Here is a 19,352-nt window from a genome sequence, read left to right as displayed (position 1 = left end):
TACATAAGATTCGGCCTGGCCGAACTTGCGGCCGTATGTACTTGTTTTCTATTGACATGTTGGATATTTTAAAATTCGTTCTCATCAATCGGAAGAATTCTTTACCAATATAGTCTAATAATTGAAATTAATATATCGTCAAATATAGGGAAATGATGAGTATTATGAGTATTATTGTGATGGTTGGCTGATAAGTCCCTGGTCTTACACATAGATGGCGTCGCTAGTATTAAATGCATATTATTTTTATATAATATGTAAACATTTTTTTTTTATATAATATGTCAAAATTTTGACGTATGTAAGTCAATTACACACAGAAAAATAATACATTTATTTTATGACTAGTGTTCACAAAAATTTTCCAAACACGGGATAAATTATATGAAAACAATTCATAAAATAAAAAATACAGGTTTTCATTGACTATGAATGTGTACATAATATGAATGTAATTTTTAATATTATAAACGAAGTATACATATTTTTGTCATTGAAAAATATGTACTTTTACATAATATATACTAAAAACGCCATGCATTATATGTAACTTTTCTTTTAAATCTTTTCCCCTGATTGTTAATGCCTGCATAATTGGTCACAGTGTATGAACCAATTTGTTAAAATCCAGCCAGCAAAGAACATAGTTTTATAATATTTTCTATTATTAATAAACATGAGCACCAACACTTCCAGTTAATAATATTGTTTTTTCGTCAATTTTTTCTAAAGTAATAAAAAATCTTCGAATCGCGACGGCGACTCAAACTGTACTGAAAAACTCAAACACAACCAAATCAAGTGTTGCCTTCAAAACGTTACGTTTCGGTTTTTGTCTCGTATTATATGATTGTATTGTATACATATGAGAGTAACTCTGTGTTGTGGCTCTCTCACGTTAAGAGAAAACCAGTATTTTTGATATATTAAGTAAAATTTAATTAATTTTATGAAGACGTCTCTACATATTATTAAAAAATTCATAATTTCATAACAAGTATATATGAAAACAATGTATTATGTAAGTGTACACATTTTTTATGAAAAATTCCATAAATTTATAAAAATGTACAAATTTATGTACAAATTCATATTTTATTTGTTTGTGTGTAGTTTGTGAGATAGAGCGTCTTTTGTGAAGCAACTTTTGTTATTTTGGAAAAAATGGAAAAAAGGAATTTCGTGTTTTGATAAAATACTGTTTTCTGAAGGGAAAAAATACGATGGAAACAAAAACTTGGCTTGATAATGAGTTTCCGGACTCTGCCCCAGGGAAATAAACAGTAATTGATTGGTATGCAAAATTCAAGCGTGGTGAAATGAGCACGGAGGACGGTGAACGCAGTGGACGCCCGAAAGAGGTGGTTACCGACGAAAACATAAAAAAAATCCACAAAATAATTTTGAATGACCGTAAAATGAAGATGATCGAGATAGCAGAGGCCTTAAAGATATCAAAGGAACATGTTGGTCATATCATTCATCAATATTTGGATATTCGGAAGCTCTGTGCAAAATGGGTGCCGCGATAGCTCACATTTGATCAAAAACAACAACGTGTTGATAATTCTGAGCGGTGTTTGTAGCTGTTAACTCATAATACACCCGAGTTTTTCCGCCGATATGTGACAATGGATGAAACATGGCTCCATCACTACACTCCTGAGTCCGATCGATAGTCGGCTGACTGGACAGGGACCGGTGAACCGTCTCCGAAGCGTGGAAAGACTCAAAAGTCCGCTGGCAAAGTAATGGCCTCTGTTTTTTGGGATGCGCATGGAATATTTTTTATCGATTATCATGAGAAGGGAAAACCATCAACAGTGACTATTATATGGCATTATTGGAGGTCGAAATCGCGGCAAACGGACCCATATGAAGCAGAAAAAAGTTTTGTTCCACCAAGACAACGCACCGTGCGACAAGTCATTGAGAACGATGGCAAAAATTCATGAATTGGGCTTCCAATTGCTTCCCCACCCACCGTATTCTCCAGATCTGACTCCCAGCGGCGATTTCTTGTTCTCAGACGTCAAAAAGATGCTCGCAGGGAAAAATTTTGACTGCAATGTAGAGGTGATCGCCGAAACTGAGGCCTATTTTGAGGCGAAACCGAAGGAGTACTACCAAAATGGTATCAAAAAATTGGAAGGTCGTTATAATCGTTGTATCGCTCATGAAGGGAACTTTGTTGAATATTAAAAACGAATTTTGACAAAAAAATGTTTTTTCTTTGTTAGACCGGAGACTTATCAGCCAACTTGTTACAATACAGTCTACTCTTTGTCCGACTTTTAAAGTACAGTGAAAAAACTAAAATTTGTCGACTTACTGAAATTTTACGGAGAACTTGGAACTATATGATTTTTTAATATTTGTCAAGGAAAAATAAATGGGCACTGGAAGACCTCATTTCTCCTCGAGTACATACCGTGAAACAATTAAACTTTTCCAATTTACTTGAAATTTACAGAGCATGTGGAGAAGGAAGAGGGGCCTCCCCTTGCCCTGCTGTTTAAAAATTGGGCTTATAATTTGCTTGAGATTTTCTGACGCGTCTACACATTATACGCTGTATCATTTTTCGATATTAGGACGAGTAGGGAGACCTCCTCGAAAACTGGAAAAAAAACTAGAATTCTCATTACAGATTTTCTTAGAATTTGCAGAGAAATTGACCTCCCTTTTCCGACTTACTTGAAATTGAGAGAAGTGATTAAATTTATACAGGGTATATGATTTTTCTATGTCTGGTTGCGGAAGGGGAATAATGAAGTTGGGTAGTTTGTGAAATGAATATAGGGTATATGAATTTACGATATCTGGTAGGGGAGGAGCGAAGGAGGGGGGTTCCCTTTTGCCCGATTTTTCGAAAATAAAAAGTAGAGGATTGTCGATAAACTCGGTACATACTTTTTTAAGTAAAAAACTTAAATTTACATAAAGTTAAGGCTGCTTCCGGGAAAGGAATGTTCTCCGTGTCCAACACTTTAACAAATGTTAATATGGTCAATTTTTAAGTACTTTAAATTTTTCAGATATATAGGACGGTATGTTGAAGAGAAGAATACCTCCACTTGGTAAACCACGTTTGAAATTCACAGGAAATGTAGAAGACTGTGCAACGATTTGAATACAGAACCATTAAAAAAACAAACAATTGGTTGACGTTTGTTAAGTCGGTCCGTTTTACATCTGCATAACCGCCCTATTTCTGTATATAAACGAAAAAGTAAGTAGTTCGATTTTTTTTTTTTAATGTACGGGACACGTGTGTGGAAACCATGGAGTGATTAATCAGTACTTCAGTTTTTGTGCCAGACTTCCCATGACCCTATAAATCTTTTCGAATTTGTTTTGAGATCGAAGGATATGGTTGACTAAGTTCACGAAAATATGCTTCGGAAGGCGCAGCGAAGCGGGCCAGGTTATGCTAGTAATAATTATTAATAATTTCGATAACTCTAATTAATTTCCTAAGCATGTAGAGAATGACATTTCATATTTCCTTCTAAAGTCCTACGTTCTTTCTCCAACCCAACAATTGAGTCCTCACTAAATTTTTCCATGATATTGGCATGGGATGTTTGCCAATATCATTGAATATTGGGTACCGGCTTGATAAAACAATTTTCAAATGGCTACAATTTATTCATCCCTCAAATTGAAAAGCAGTAGCATTTTTGTTTTTTCTTTTCACAAACCTGGGATGACTATAATCCCACCCTCTTTCACACTTCACTCGAGTGAAGAAATAAAAACATTCATAAAATAAACGATATATCGTTATTGTTATCGAAATGAATCCTTGGTTCAACAAAACCTTCTTGGCAATAATGGTTCCATATCCTTCCAGCACAATCAACAGCACTCTGTGGCAATTTCCTTATACTCGTATATGATCCTTTATTCGATTCGTTTGCATTGAGTTTAACACAGGGCACACTTACTGGCTCAATGCAATGCAACCCTCATTGTAGCATTCGCACACACACACACACACGCACGCTCTAACACAACATCCTTCTCACATCCACATCCTTATCGAAGAGTGTATTTATTTTATAATATTGCCAATCAAAATGGCTGTGCAAACAGAAAACTGTCGCGTTCATCCTGTTCCCATTCACACAAACACACACACGCACACACATACATGGGCAAACTCATACCACCATTGAAAGATTCATTTCAGTTTTGGCAAACACTTTGTATGGGTGAATGGATATTTGATTCCATTCCATTCCATTATCCCCGATTCGGCTGGGATCAATAACAATAACAGCAACCGAATCCATTTCATATTGCCTGCCATATCCGTTTTTTAAAATCCATTGGACAAACAGTCCCATTTGTATTCGTTGGGCAATTTCATTTTGGATTGTTTATCGAACTGATGATGGTGATTGTCCTTTGGTATTTAGCCACACACACACCCATTGGCATTCATGACACTCGTGAATCAATGATAATTGTGGAAAATTGCTTTTGGCGTTGAAAGTGCCACAAAATTTATAAAAATTGCAATTGGAAAAAAATTCTTTCAATTTGAATTTGTCTCAGGGATCTCTAAATGGAAAAAATTGACTTCGTTATTTTTACGAAATATTCTTAATTAACCAAACTTCGTATAGTCTTCCTTGAAGTACAAAAGTTTATCATAAAAAAAAAACTATGAAAAACATTTTCAACGTAAAATTGATGTATTCCAATCACAGTTCATTGTAACATATTGTTTAGAAACTTTCAAAAACGTTTTGACCTATTGTATTCAGTAATAATGTTATTAGTTGAAACCATACCGAAAAAAAATATTTACAAAATATGAAGAACAAATTTCTTTAAAATAATGAAAAAATTTGTGTCATTAAATTTAGGACAGAAATTTAGTCAATTTGAGTATCTTCATTGAAGTCGTAAGTCTTTGAAGTAAAAACAAGTATATACGGCCGTAAGTTCGGCCAGGCCGAAGCTTATGTACCCTCCATCATGGATTGTGTAGAAACTTCTTCTAAACACTGCCACCCAACGCTTGCCGATGGCAAGGTATTTTAAAACCTCCTAACACCATCTTCTAAATTGTATGTAAGTCCATACGTGGTAAATATGAAATCAAAAATAATCGATCCAATAACTATATAATTCAGTTTGACAAAGTATACATAACATTTTGACAAAATTTTCTACAGAAATAAAATTTTAACAAAATTTTTTATAGAAATAAAATTTTCTATAGAAATAAAAATTTTCACAAAATTTTCTATAGAAAGAAAATTTTGACCAAAATGTCTACAGAAATAAAATTTTAACAAAATTTTCTATAGAAATAAACTTTTGACAAAATTTTCTATAGAAATAAAATCTTGGTAGATTATTTTTGGCTCGAGTGGCAACCATGATTATGAACCGAATAAAATTTGAACAAAATTTTCTATAGAGATAAAATTTTGACAATGATGAAAATTTTATTATGAACCGAATAAAATTTTAACAAAATTTTCTCTAGAAATAAAATTTTGACAAAATTTTCTATAGAAATAAAATTTTGGTAGATTATTTTTGGCTCTAGTGGCAACCATGATTATGAATGGACCAATTTTTGTGTGATTGGACCAATTTTGGTATGGTTGTTAGCGACCCTATACTAACACCACGATCCTAATTTGAACCGGATCGGATGAATTTTGCTCCTCCAAGAGGCTCCGGAGGTCAAATCTGGAGAACGTTTTATATGGGGGCTATATATAATTATGGACCGATATGGACCAATTTTTGCACGGTTGCTAGAGACCATATACCAACATCATGTACCAAGTTTAAGCCGGATCGGATGAAATTTGCTTCTCTTTGAGGCTCCGCAAGCCAAATCTGGGGATCGGTTTATATGGGGGCTATATATAATTATGGACCGATGTCGACCAATTTTTGCATGAATGTTAGAGACCATATACTAACACAATGTACCAAATTTCAGCCGGATCGCATTAAATATGCTTCTTTTAGAGGCTCCACAAGCCAAATCTGGGGATCGGTTTATATGGGGGCTATGTATAATTATGGACCAATTTTTGCATGGTTGTTAGAGACCATATACCAACACCATGTGCCAAATTTCAGCCGGATCGGATGAAATATGCTTCTATTAGAGGCTCCACAAGCCAAATCTGAGAGTCCCTTTATATGGGGGCTATACGTAAAAGTTGACCGATATGGCCCATTTTCAATACCATCCGACCTACATCGATAACAACTACTTGTGCCAAGTTTCAAGTCGATAGCTTGTTTCGTTCGGAAGTTAGCGTGATTTCAACAGACGGACGGATGGACGGACGGACGGACGGACATGCTTAGATCGACTCAGAATTTCACCACGACCCAGAATATATATACTTTATGGGGTCTTAGAGCAATATTTCGATGTGTTACAAACGGAATGACAAAGTTAATATACCCCCATCCTATGACGGAGGGTATAAAAAAACATTTTTAATTTAAAGAAATCGTCCTTAAATTAACTGAAATATTGAAGCCTTAGATTTAAGATAAAAACGCTTCAAATTTAGGCTAAAACTTATTTTGAGGATTTAGCATTTTTGGTTTACATTTTTTTATATCCTGCGCCACACTGTGGAACATGATATTATAAGTTAGTACATATGTTTGCAACACCCAGAAGGAGACGAGATAGACACATGGTGTCTTTGGCAAAAATGCTCAGGGTTGGCTCCTGAGTCGATATAGCCATGTCCGTCTGTCCGTGAAAACATTTTTGTAATCAAAGTCTAGGTCGCAGTTTTAGTCCAATCGACTTCAAATTTGGCACAAGTATGTGTTTTGGCTCAGAATAGAACCCTATTGATTTTGGAAGAAATCGGTTCAAATTTACATATAGCTCCCATATATATATTTCGGCCGATATGGACTTATATGGCCCCAGAAGCCAGATTTTTCCCCAATTTGCTTAAAATTTTGCACAAGAAGAACAATTAGTATTATAGTCAAGTGTGCCAAATTTTATTGAAATCGGTTCACATTTAGATTTAGCTCCCATATATATCTCTCGCCCGATATGGACTAATACGGTCCCAGAAGCCAGAGTTTTACCCCAATTTGGTTGAAACTTTGCACTAAGAGTACAATTAGTAGTGTAGTCAAGTGTACAAAATTTTATTGAAATCGGTTCAGATTTAGATATAACTCCCATATATATCTTTCGCCCGATTTACACCCATATGACCACAGAGGCCAATTTTTTGCTCCGATTTAGTTAAAATTTTGCACAGGGAGTAGAACTAGCATTGTAGCTATGCGTGCCAAATTTGATTGAAATCGGTTTAGATTTAGATATAGTTCCCATATATATGTTTTTCTGATTTTGACAAAAATGGTTAAAATACCAACATTTTCCTTATAAAATCGTCACTGCTTAGTCGAAAATTTGTAAAAATGACTCTAATTTTCCCAAACTTCTAATACATATATATCGAGCGATAAATCATAAATAAACTTTTGCGAAGTTTCCTTAAAATTTCTTCAGATCTAAATGTTTCCCATATTTATACCCTTCACCACTACTGTGGTACAGGGTATAATAAGTTTGTGCATTTGTATGTAACGCCAAGAAGGAAAAGTCTGAGACCCATCGTTTAGTATACCGATCGTGATAGAATTAAATTCTGAGTCGATTTAAGCGATGTCCGTCTGTCTGTCTGTATATGTAATTTTGTGCACAAAGTACAGCTCGCAATTTAAGTCCGATCGTCCTCAAATTTGGCATAGGGCCGTTTCTTGGGACAGAGACAATCGCTATTGGTTTTGGAAAAAATCGGTTCAGATTTAGATATAGCTGTCAAATATATTTATCCCCGATTTGGTCATAGTTAGCGTGTTTATCAACCGATTTTCTTGAAATACCGTACATCCAAATATTTTATGAATCTCGAAAATCTTGCAAAATATCAGTCAAATCGGTTCAGATTTAGATATAGCTCCCATATATATCTTTTGTCCGATTTACACTCATATGACCACAGAGGCCAAAGTTTACTACCGATCTTCGTGAAATTTTGCACAGAGGGTAGAATTGACATTCTACCAATGCTTGGTAAATTTGATTGAAATCGGTTCAAATTTAGATATAGCTCCCATATATATCTTTCGTCCGATTTGAACTTATGTGGCCACAAAAGCCAGAGTTTTGCCGTGATTTGCTTCAAATTTTGCTCAAGGGGTACGTTTAATAGTATCGTTAAGTGTGTCAAATTTTGTTAAAATCGGTTCAGATTTAGATATAGCTCACATATATATCTTTCGCCCGATTTGGACTTATATGGTCTCAAAAGCCAGAGTTTTGCCCTGACTTACTTCAAATTTTGCACAAGCGGTACTTTTAACGATACTATTGTATGTGCCAAATATGGTCAAAATTTATTCAGATTTAGATATAGCTCCCATATATATCTTTCGTCCGATTTGAATTTATATGTCCTTAAAATCCAGGGTTTTGCCGTGATTTGCTTCAAATTTCGCACAAGTAAGTACGTTTAGTAGTATCGGTAATTGTGCCAAATTTGGTTGAAATCGGTTCAGATTTAGATATGGCTCCCATATATATCTTCTGTCCGATTTGCACTCATAATGAATGTGAAGTAGTTGAGATGGTAACACAAATTTTGACCTACATAGGGGTGAAGGGTATAAAATAGTCGGCCCCGCCCGACTTTAGACTTTACTTACTTGTTTTTTACATACATTGTGTTCCACCCTAGTGCATTAGCCGACTTAAATTTTGAGTCTATAGATTTTGTAGAAGTCTATCAAATTCTGTCCAAATCGAGTGTTATTTAAATGTATGTATTTGGGACAAACCTTTATATATAGCTCCCAACACATTTGACGGATGTGATATGGTATCGAAAATTTAGATCTACAAAGTGATGCAATGTATAATATAGTCGGCCCCGCCCGACTTTAGACTTTCCTTACTTGTTTTTTTTTTTGGTTCCAAAGATTTTGTCTTCACTTTAAAAAATTTGGTATTGATTCCGAGCCAAAGAAGCGGAGAATACATGTAAGGATACTTTTAAGACACAATTCTCTTTTAAATTTCGGTTTTGTGTACTTGCTTCTAGGAAGTAAATTTTAATTTTTCGCTTTTTCAGCATTTTTCCTTCATATGCTATCAAAGTCCTTTAAAAACTAGTTAACGACAACTTTATTTTCCAAATTAAGAATCGACTTCCAGTAGAAATTATGCTATGTTTGAAGTAAAAAACCTCTTTAAAATAAAGTGTTGAAAAACATGTCCTATATTTGAACGAATTTTTTCTTTGTAGTCAAGATGCAAAAAGACAATAAATTTAAAGACAATTTCACTAAATTTAAAGAATTTTTCTGAATTATTAAAGTCAAGTTGACCTTACGCCAAATATTTTTTCTTTCATGTTATGCTACCCATTTTTAAGTGAAATCGCTTAATTATAAGGATAATATGACTTCATTGAAAAGTTTATCGACTTTTGGGCAAGGAAAAAAACTTTATATTAGAGAAATGCGTCTTCTATGCTAAGCAAAATTTGCATTCGTAGTTTAAAGACATGAAATCTTTGACCTCACGACAATATTTTTTTCCAGTGTTAAGAAAACATTTTTTACTTTGAGGTATCCGTTTTAATTTGGATTTTAAAGCTGGCAAAATTCGATAAATGAGATCTGAATCCTAATTTTAATTTTATTGATCTTAGATTTAAGTCCAGATAGATCGCTAAAAAATGTCTGTTTTTTTAAAGAAGCCGCATCTTTGGCTCAAAAACCAAAAACCTTAAGAGAAGATCAAAATCTTTTGATCCAAGTAAACTTGTTTTGAGAGCACATGTGTTATTGTTAGAGTCCACCATCTCGTTTTGCTCGTTACCGCGACAGTGTTGCATCGCGTCCAAAAAGTGGACGAAAAAAAACAAACTGTACAAACACCAGAAATGATCGGAAAATTAAAGGCGAGAGAACGGATTTGTATCGCGTTGTAAAATGAGTGTGGGCTAAAGTCATTGAAGCGCAAGAGCTCACCGATGCAAAAGAAAAGTCAAAGAAAGATCAAAGGAGTTGCTTCACTTGAAAATGGTCGATTGTGGAAATTCCCACAGGACTCAGCACCAGCACGCGTTAACCACGAGTGGCCTATATGTCCGTGGGCATTTAGGATGCGCGTTAACCACGAGTGGCCTATATGTCCGTGGGCATTTTAGGATGCGCACTTTACAAAATATTAAGGACAGATTTCTTTACAATAAAGAATTTTTAATTAAAATAAATTTTATAATCTTTCCTTCAAATTTGTATTTTTTTATTAAATTGTCCTCAATTTTATTTTTTTATTAAATTGTCCTCAATTTCAAAAAGTTTTGAAAATTTGTGTCTATTTGTTAAATTAGTATGTTTTTGAACTAAAGCAAATTTTTCTTAAAGTAAAGGAACACATTTAAGATTTAAGGAAATCGTCTTTAAATTCACTGAAACATAGAATCCATAGATTAAAGATAAAAACGCTTCAAATATAGGCTAAGACTTATTTGGATTTTTTTTTAATTAAGAAACCATTTTTTACTTTGAAGTATTCGTTATAAGTTTGATTTTTAAAACGCGATAACAAAATGAAAATTTGATAAATGAGATCTATATCCCAATTTTAATGTTATTCATCACAGATAGTTCGTTAAGAAATATCTTTATTTTAACCCTTAAAAGCGCTCTGTATCTTTTAAGATACAGCAAGAAAGAAATTCTTACGTCTTAATGTTTTGACCGAATTTTACGAAATCCAGTTTACTGAAACCTCCAATTTCCCATCTTCCTACGTGTATTGTCTTTGCTTGTTACCACCACCTATTAAAAGTTATGTCAAAATTAGCGTCTGTTTGTGAATTAGAAGAGTTGCCAACAGTAACAATTTATTTTGATTTTTTACTTACGTTAGTAAACCCCATCTAGAAAATATTAAAAATTTTAAGTTGAAAATTTGACTTTTTGTCGCTAAAATTGCGATTTCAGCCCTAATGCATTCTCATGTTTCTAGAAGTTTAATTCAAAATTGCGTTGGTTCTCCATAATATCTTTATTTTAAAGATGCAGCTTTTTTTGGTCGCGGAATTACTACCAATTTATTTATAGGAATATCAATATCATTGGACAAGAAAAGGACATGACACAGTAGAAATGTCTTGTCCTTCTTTTCCTATGCTTCTCAACAAATAAGAGTTTATGCATATTTTTCATATTTCCAGGAAGTTTACGATTTAGAAAAAATGTCATAGCTTATTAATGCGATGGGAAAGTGGTTATGTTAATGTGACCGCCACATACCCCATTGAGTATTCCGCAATTAATTCCCAGCTGTATGAATTGTAATTTAATAATTGTTCACATATAAGTTATTAACATATTTTGTCTTTCTAAGTCGATTTAATAGCTCACAATTGTAGACGGGTAATTCGTGGAAACAAAATGCCTATTAATCTGAATGGCATTAATGATGAAATACCCAGTCTGGGCCGTCTACCAGTCTCCTGCGGCCATATATTCAAAGACTAGAGGAGTGATGTCGCTGTTGTTGTTGTCAATTTTGTATTTTGCAAGACGAAACTTTTGCCATTTAGTCGAATATTTATCTTCATTGTGAGTAATAAACAAATCACTAAAGTACACCCCACACCTCTCAAGCTAAACCACCTCACCCTAGAGAAAAAAACACGGCCAGTCTAAGAAGAATACGCCTGTAAATTCACAAACGGACAAACAAACCTCTTGGCCAAGACAATCACTTTCAAGACACCAACCTCCACTCCAAAAACCAACCATCAATGACCCACCACCATTGGAGGACTCTCAAAATCAGAAGCTATGATAGTTGATGTTCATCACAATACATCAACAAAGAATAAAGTGACACAAAACATGGACGCGTCACTTTCCATCACTCAACTGTGACACTGGTCAAAAGACAAGCAAACATTGGAACAATCCCCCCTCCTTTGAGTGTGCCTCCATGAGAGTCTTACAATCGTGTCGTATACAGGATTTGCTAGATGGATGTATTATCTTCAGCTAGTGTCGGGATTCGATGTCTGGCCGCTTGTGTACTGCTACTTAGCCGGCTAGTAGCTCCTACTTTTTTTTGGATTTTGCAACAAACTGTGTGAACACAAACTTCTTGTACCCGATGACAGAAACACTTCAGTTAATTCTTTTATAAACAAGGGATTGTTTTCGGGATTTCAAATTATGGAACAGTGGTTCCATTAAAGTAAATTTAATAGCCTATTGTGAAGAAGCACAGACGAGTCCACACAAATTTTGACAAAATTTTCTATAGAAATCTAATTTTGAGAATATTTTCTATAGCACTAAATTTTTGAGAAACAATTCTATAGAAATAAAATCTTGACAACATTTTCTATAGAAATAAAATCTTGACAAAATTTTCTATAGAAATAAAATCTTAACAAAATTTTCTATATAAATAAAGTTTTGACAAAATTTTCTATAGAAATAAAGATTTGACAAAATTTTCTATAGAAATAAGATTTTGACAAAATTTTCTATAGAAATAAATTTATTACAAAATTTTCTATAGAAATAAAATATATTACAAAATTTTCTATAGAAAAAAAATTTTGACAAAATTTTCTATAAAAAAAAATTTAGACAAAATTTTCTATTGAAATAAAATTTTGACAAAATTTTCTATAGAAATAAAATTTTGACAAAATTTTCTATAAAAACAAAATTTAGACAAAATTTTCTATTGAAATAAAAATTTGACAAAGTTTTCTATAGAAATAAAATTTTGACAGAATTTTCAATAGAAATAAAATTTTGACAAAATTTTGTATAGAAATAAAATTGACAAAATTTTCTATCGAAATAAAATTTTGACAAAATTTTCTATAGAAATAAAATTTTGACACAATTTTTTATAGAAATAAAATTTTGACAAAAATTTTTATAGAAACAAAATTTTGAAAAAAGTTTTTATAGAAATTTGAAAAAAAAAATTCTATACAAAGCCGAGTCCACACAAAACTTGACAAAATTTTCTATGGAAATCTAATTTGGTAAAATTTTCTATAGAACTAAATTTTTGAGAAACAATCCTATAGAAATAAAATCTTGACAAAATTTTCTATAGAAATAAAATCTTGACAAAATGTTCAATAGAAATAAAATTTTGACAAAGTTTTCTATAGAAATAAAATTTTGACAAAATTTTCTATAAAAATTAAATTTAGACAAAATTTTCTATTGAAATAAAATTTTGACAAAGTTTTCTATAGAAATAAAATTTTGACAACATTTTCTATAGAAACAAAATTTTGACAAAATGTTCTATAGAAACAAAATTTTGACAGAATTTTCTATAGAAACAAATTTTTACAAAACTTTCTATAGAAATAAAATTTTGACAAAATTTTCTATAGAAATAAAATTTTGACAAAATTTTCTATAGAAATAAAATTTTGACAAAAATTTCTATAAAAATAAAATCTAGACAAAATTTTCTATAGAAATAAAATTTTGACAAAATTTTTTCTAGAAATAAAATTTTGACAAAATTTTCTATAGAAATAAAATTTTGAAAAAAGTTTTTATAGAAATAAAATTTTGAAAAAATTGTCTATACAAAGCCGAGTCCACACAAAATTTGACAAAATTTTCTATAGAAATCTAATTTTGAGAAAATTTTCTATAGAACTAAATTTTTGAGAAACAATTCTATAGAAATAAAATCTTGACAAAATTTTCAATAGGAATAAAATTTTGACAAAATTTTCTATAGAAATAAAATTTTGACAAAATTTTCTATAGAAAAAAGATTTTGACAAAATTTTCTATAGAAATAAAATTTTGACATTTTCTATAAAAATAAAATTTAGACAAAATTTTCTATTGAAATAAAATTTTGACAAAGTTTTCTATAGAAATAAAATTTTGACAAAATTTTCTATAGAAATAAAATTTTGACAAAGTTTTCTATAGAAATAAAATTTTGACAGACTTTTCTATAGAAACAAATTTTGACAAAATTTTGTATAGAAATAAAACTGACAAAATTTTCTATCGAAATAAAATTTTGAAAAATTTTTTTTTCGAAATAAAATTTTGACAAATTTTTTTTATAGAAATAAAATTTTGACAAAATTTTTTATATAAATAAAATTTTGACAAAATTTTTTGTAGAAATAAAATTTTGATAAAAGTTTTTATAGAGATCAAATTTTGACAAAATTTTCTAGACAAAGCCGAGTCCACACAAAATTTGACAAAATTTTCTATAAAAATCTAATTTTGAGAAAATCTTCTATAGAATTAAATTTTTGAGAAACCATTATATAGAAATAAAACATTCACAAAATTTTCTACAGAAATAAAATGTTCACAAAATGTTTTATAGAAATAAAAGTTTGGCAAAATTTTCTATAGAAATAAAATTTTGACAAAATTTTCTATAGAAATAAAATAATGACAAAAGTTTTTATATAAAGAAAATTTTGGCAAGATTTTCTATATAAATAAAATGTTGACACAATTTTCTACAGAAATAAAATGGTGACAAAATTTTGCATAGAAATAAAATTTACAAAATTTTTTATCGAAATAAAATTTTGACAAAATTTTCTATAGAAATAAAATTTTGACAAAATTTTTTATGGAAATAAAATTTTGAAAAAAGTTTTTATAGAAATAAAATTTTGACAAAAACTTTTATAGAAATAAAATTTGGCAAAATTTTCTATACAAAACCGAGTCCACACAAACGTTGACTAAATTTTTTATACAAAGCCGAGCCTACACAAATTTTGACAAAATTTTCTATAGAAATAAAATTTTGACAAAATTTTCCATAAAAATAAAATCTATAAAAAAATTTCCATAAAAATAAAATCTAGACAAAATTTTCTATAGAAATAAAATGTTGACAAAGTTTTCAATAGAAATAAAATTTTGACAGAATTTTCTACAGAAATAAATTTTTGACAAAATTTTCTATAGAAATAAATTTTATACAAAATTTTTATAAAAATAAAATCTAGACAGAATTTTCTATAAAAATACATTTTGGCAAAATTTTCTATAGAAATAAAATTTTGACAAATTTTTCTACAGAAAAAAATGTTGACAAATTTTTCGATAGAAATAAAATTTTGATAAAATTTTGCATAGAAATAAAATTGACAAAATTTTCTATCGAAATAAAATTTTGACAAAATTTTCTGTAGAAATACAATTTTGACAAATTTTTTTATTGAAATAAAATTTTGACAAAATTTTCGATACAAAGCCAAGTCCACACAAAAATTTTGACAAAATTTTTTATAGAAATAGAATTTTGACAAAATTTTCTATAGAAATAAAATTTTGACAAAATTTTGTATAGAAATAAAATTTTGACAAAATTTGTCTATAGAAATGAAATTTTGACAAAATTTTTCTATAGAAATGAAATTTTGACAAAATTTTGTATAGAAATAAAATTTTTACACAATTTTCCATAGAAATAAAATTTTGACAAAATTTTCTATAGAAATAAAATTTTGACAAAATTTTCTATAGAAATAAAATTTTGACAAAATTTTCTATAGAAATAAAATTTTGACAAAATTTTGTACACCCGTGTAAAAATTGGGGGATCTGATTTGATATGGTTAGATCTGAGCCAAGATATGGTCAGATCTGAGCAGATCCGAAAAATGGTTATATCTGGTCAGATCTAAATACTATGAAATTGGATCTGATCAGATCTCAAAAATGAGACACATCTAATCAGATCTAATTTGATATAATTGTATATTATTTGATACAATTGTATCTTTCGAGATCTTTCAACACATAAAAGCCCATAATTTGTATATAAAATGAGATCAATTGTTTTATTTAATAATACAGACAAAAAGTATGTGCATAATAAATATGTTTAATTTAAATTGATCCATCAAACCTATTTAAGAGTATTGACGGTTGAGTTAGAGTGTTGTCCAGGGTTTTTTTCGTTTGTTTCTTCTGCTTTGGACTTAGACACGCGACTAAAGTATTACAGCGTTAAGGCAATCTGCAATGAAATTAAGTAAAAAAAAAAACAATTATTAAACAAATATAGGAATAAACAAATATGGGAATATATTGAACTATGTAAGCAAGTATTAGTATTGTTTTGGATCATCCTTCTTTAAGTTGCAATAAAAATTGCCATATAATTTTATGTTGCTTTTAATACTCACATTTAAAGTGTATTCGGGATTAGGTTAGGTATAGCGATAGGCTGTTATTTTAGGCTCATACATACTATTCAGACCATCATGACATCACAGTGATCAACATCTCACTTATCACTGACTGCTGCTCGATTCAATAATTAGCTCAATAACATGGGACCTCCTTGCTATAATCGAGTCCTATCGGCATTTCACGTTGCGCTGAAACAACTTAGAGAATCTTTGAAGCAGAAATGTCACCAACATTACTGCGAGGAGATAATCCACCGCCGAAATAATTTTTGGTGTTGGTCGGAACTGGGATTGAACCCGTGACCTTTTGAATGCAAGGCGGGCATGTTAACCAGTACACCACTGAGGTTTCCTTTTTTTCCAAATCTAGAAAATAGTAAAACAATATGAAAATGACTTCTAAGGAAATAACATATACAATCTACTTACCTACATAATCTCCGCAATAAAGGAAACGATATACACTTTATCAAAGGAACACATTTAAAACAATTATATTAAATTTCTTAATTTTCTCAGCTAGTCTGGCGTTAAATTTGTTTAGAAGTGATGTCCCTGACGGCGTTGACATTTGACATAATGGCATTGACGTTAGACGTGTATTTCAAAAATCTTTTTAACTTGTTCATGATTTTTTTATTATATTTTGGACCGTATTTAACCCCATATATAGTCAGATATGATGTTATATCTACCATATCTTATTAGATATAGTGCTATATATGGTCCTATCCAAGCATATATTATTAGATATGCCAGATATAATTAGATATTATACTATATATGATGAGATCTGCAATTATATCTAACCAGATCTAGCACCATATATAGCATATCTGTGCATATCTAATTATGTCTGAACCAATATCTGAACAGATCCAATTAGACCCAATTTGATATTATTAGATAGGATTGGATCCTCCAATTTTTACACGGGCAGACAAAAAAAATGCAGAAGAAAAATGTGACAAATTTTTCTATAGAAATAAAATTTTGACAAAATTTTGTACAGACAAAAAAATGTGACAAATTTTTCTATCGAAATAAAATTTTGACAAAATTTTCTATAGAAATTAAATTTTGACCAAATTGTCTATAGAAATAAAATTTTGACAAAATTTTCTACACAAAGCCGAGTCCACACAAATTTTGTCAAAATTTTCTATAGAAATATAATTTTGGCAAAATTTTCTAAGAAATAAAATTTTGACAAAATATATAAAGTTTTTATAGAAATTTGAAAAAAAATTTCTATACAAAGCCGAGTCCACACAAAACTTGACAAAATTTTCTATGGAAATCTAATTTGGTAAAATTTTCTATAGAACTAAATTTTTGAGAAACAATCCTATAGAAATAAAATCTTGACAAAATTTTCTATAGAAATAAAATCTTGACAAAATGTTCAATAGAAATAAAATTTTGACAAAGTTTTCTATAGATATAAATTTTGACAAAATTTTCTATAAAAATTAAATTTAGACAAAATTTTCTATTGAAATAAAATTTTGACAAAGTTTTCTATAGAAATAAAATTTTGACAACATTTTCTATAGAAACAAAATTTTGACAAAATGTTCTATAGAAACAAAATTTTGACAGAATTTTCTATAGAAACAAATTTTTACAAAACTTTCTATAGAAATAAAATTTTGACAAAATTTTCTATAGAAATAAAATTTTGGCAAAATTTTCTATAGAAATAAAATTTTGACAAAAATTTCTATAAAAATAAAATCTAGACAAAATTTTCTATAGAAATAAAATTTTGACAAAATTTTTTCTAGAAATAAAATTTTGACAAAATTTTCTATAGAAATAAAATTTTGAAAAAAGTTTTTATAGAAATAAAATTTTGAAAAAATTGTCTATACAAAGCCGAGTCCACACAAAATTTGACAAAATTTTCTATAGAAATCTAATTTGGAGAAAATTTTCTATAGAACTAAATTTTTGAGAAACAATTCTATAGAAATAAAATCTTGACAAAATTTTCAATAGGAATAAAATTTTGACAAAATTTTCTATAGAAATAAAATTTTGACAAAATTTTCTATAGAAAAAAGATTTTGACAAAATTTTCTATAGAAATAAAATTTTGACATTTTCTATAAAAATAAAATTTAGACAAAATTTTCTATTGAAATAAAATTTTGACAAAGTTTTCTATAGAAATAAAATTTTGACAAAATTTTCTATAGAAATAAAATTTTGACAAAGTTTTCTATAGAAATAAAATTTTGACAGACTTTTCTATAGAAACAAATTTTGACAAAATTTTGTATAGAAATAAAACTGACAAAATTTTCTATCGAAATAAAATTTTGAAAAAATTTTTTTTCGAAATAAAATTTTGACAAATTTTTTTTATAGAAATAAAATTTTGACAAAATTTTTTATATAAATAAAATTTTGACAAAAATTTTTGTAGAAATAAAATTTTGATAAAAGTTTTTATAGAGATCAAATTTTGACAAAATTTTCTAGACAAAGCCGAGTCCACACAAAATTTGACAAAATTTTCTATAAAAATCTAATTTTGAGAAAATCTTCTATAGAATTAAATTTTTGAGAAACCATTATATAGAAATAAAACATTCACAAAATTTTCTACAGAAATAAAATGTTCACAAAATGTTTTATAGAAATAAAAGTTTGGCAAAATTTTCTATAGAAATAAAATTTTGACAAAATTTTCTATAGAAATAAAATAATGACAAAAGTTTTTATATAAAGAAAATTTTGGCAAGATTTTCTATATAAATAAAATGTTGACACAATTTTCTACAGAAATAAAATTGTGACAAAATTTTGCATAGAAATAAAATTTACAAAATTTTTTATCGAAATAAAATTTTGAAAAAAGTTTTTATAGAAATAAAATTTTGACAAAAACTTATAGAAATAGAAATAAAATTTGGCAAAATTTTCTATACAAAACCGAGTCCACACAAACGTTGACTAAATTTTTTATACAAAGCCGAGCCTACACAAATTTTGACAAAATTTTCTATAGAAATAAAATTTTGCCAAAATTTTCCATAAAAATAAAATCTATAAAAAAATTTCCATAAA

At 29.4% G+C, this 19,352-nt stretch overlaps 1 long non-coding RNA gene across 1 annotated transcript; it reads right to left on the bottom strand.

Moving 5' to 3' along the window:
* Positions 1-16,033: 16,033 nt before the first annotated feature.
* LOC142219619 (uncharacterized) lies at positions 16,034-16,851 on the bottom strand. Its single transcript, XR_012717671.1, has 3 exons — positions 16,707-16,851; positions 16,272-16,643; positions 16,034-16,102 (listed from the first exon to the last, which is right to left on the bottom strand). It is a non-coding gene; the product is annotated as an uncharacterized LOC142219619 (long non-coding RNA).
* Between the last annotated feature and the right edge of the window lie 2,501 nt (positions 16,852-19,352).

Source organism: Haematobia irritans, chromosome 1 (genome assembly GCF_050003625.1).
Source record: "Haematobia irritans isolate KBUSLIRL chromosome 1, ASM5000362v1, whole genome shotgun sequence".
Classification (NCBI taxonomy): Eukaryota; Metazoa; Arthropoda; class Insecta; order Diptera; family Muscidae; genus Haematobia; species Haematobia irritans.
The sequence above is the reverse complement of the archived record's forward strand: the minus strand, read 5'-3'. Positions and strand labels throughout refer to the sequence as shown.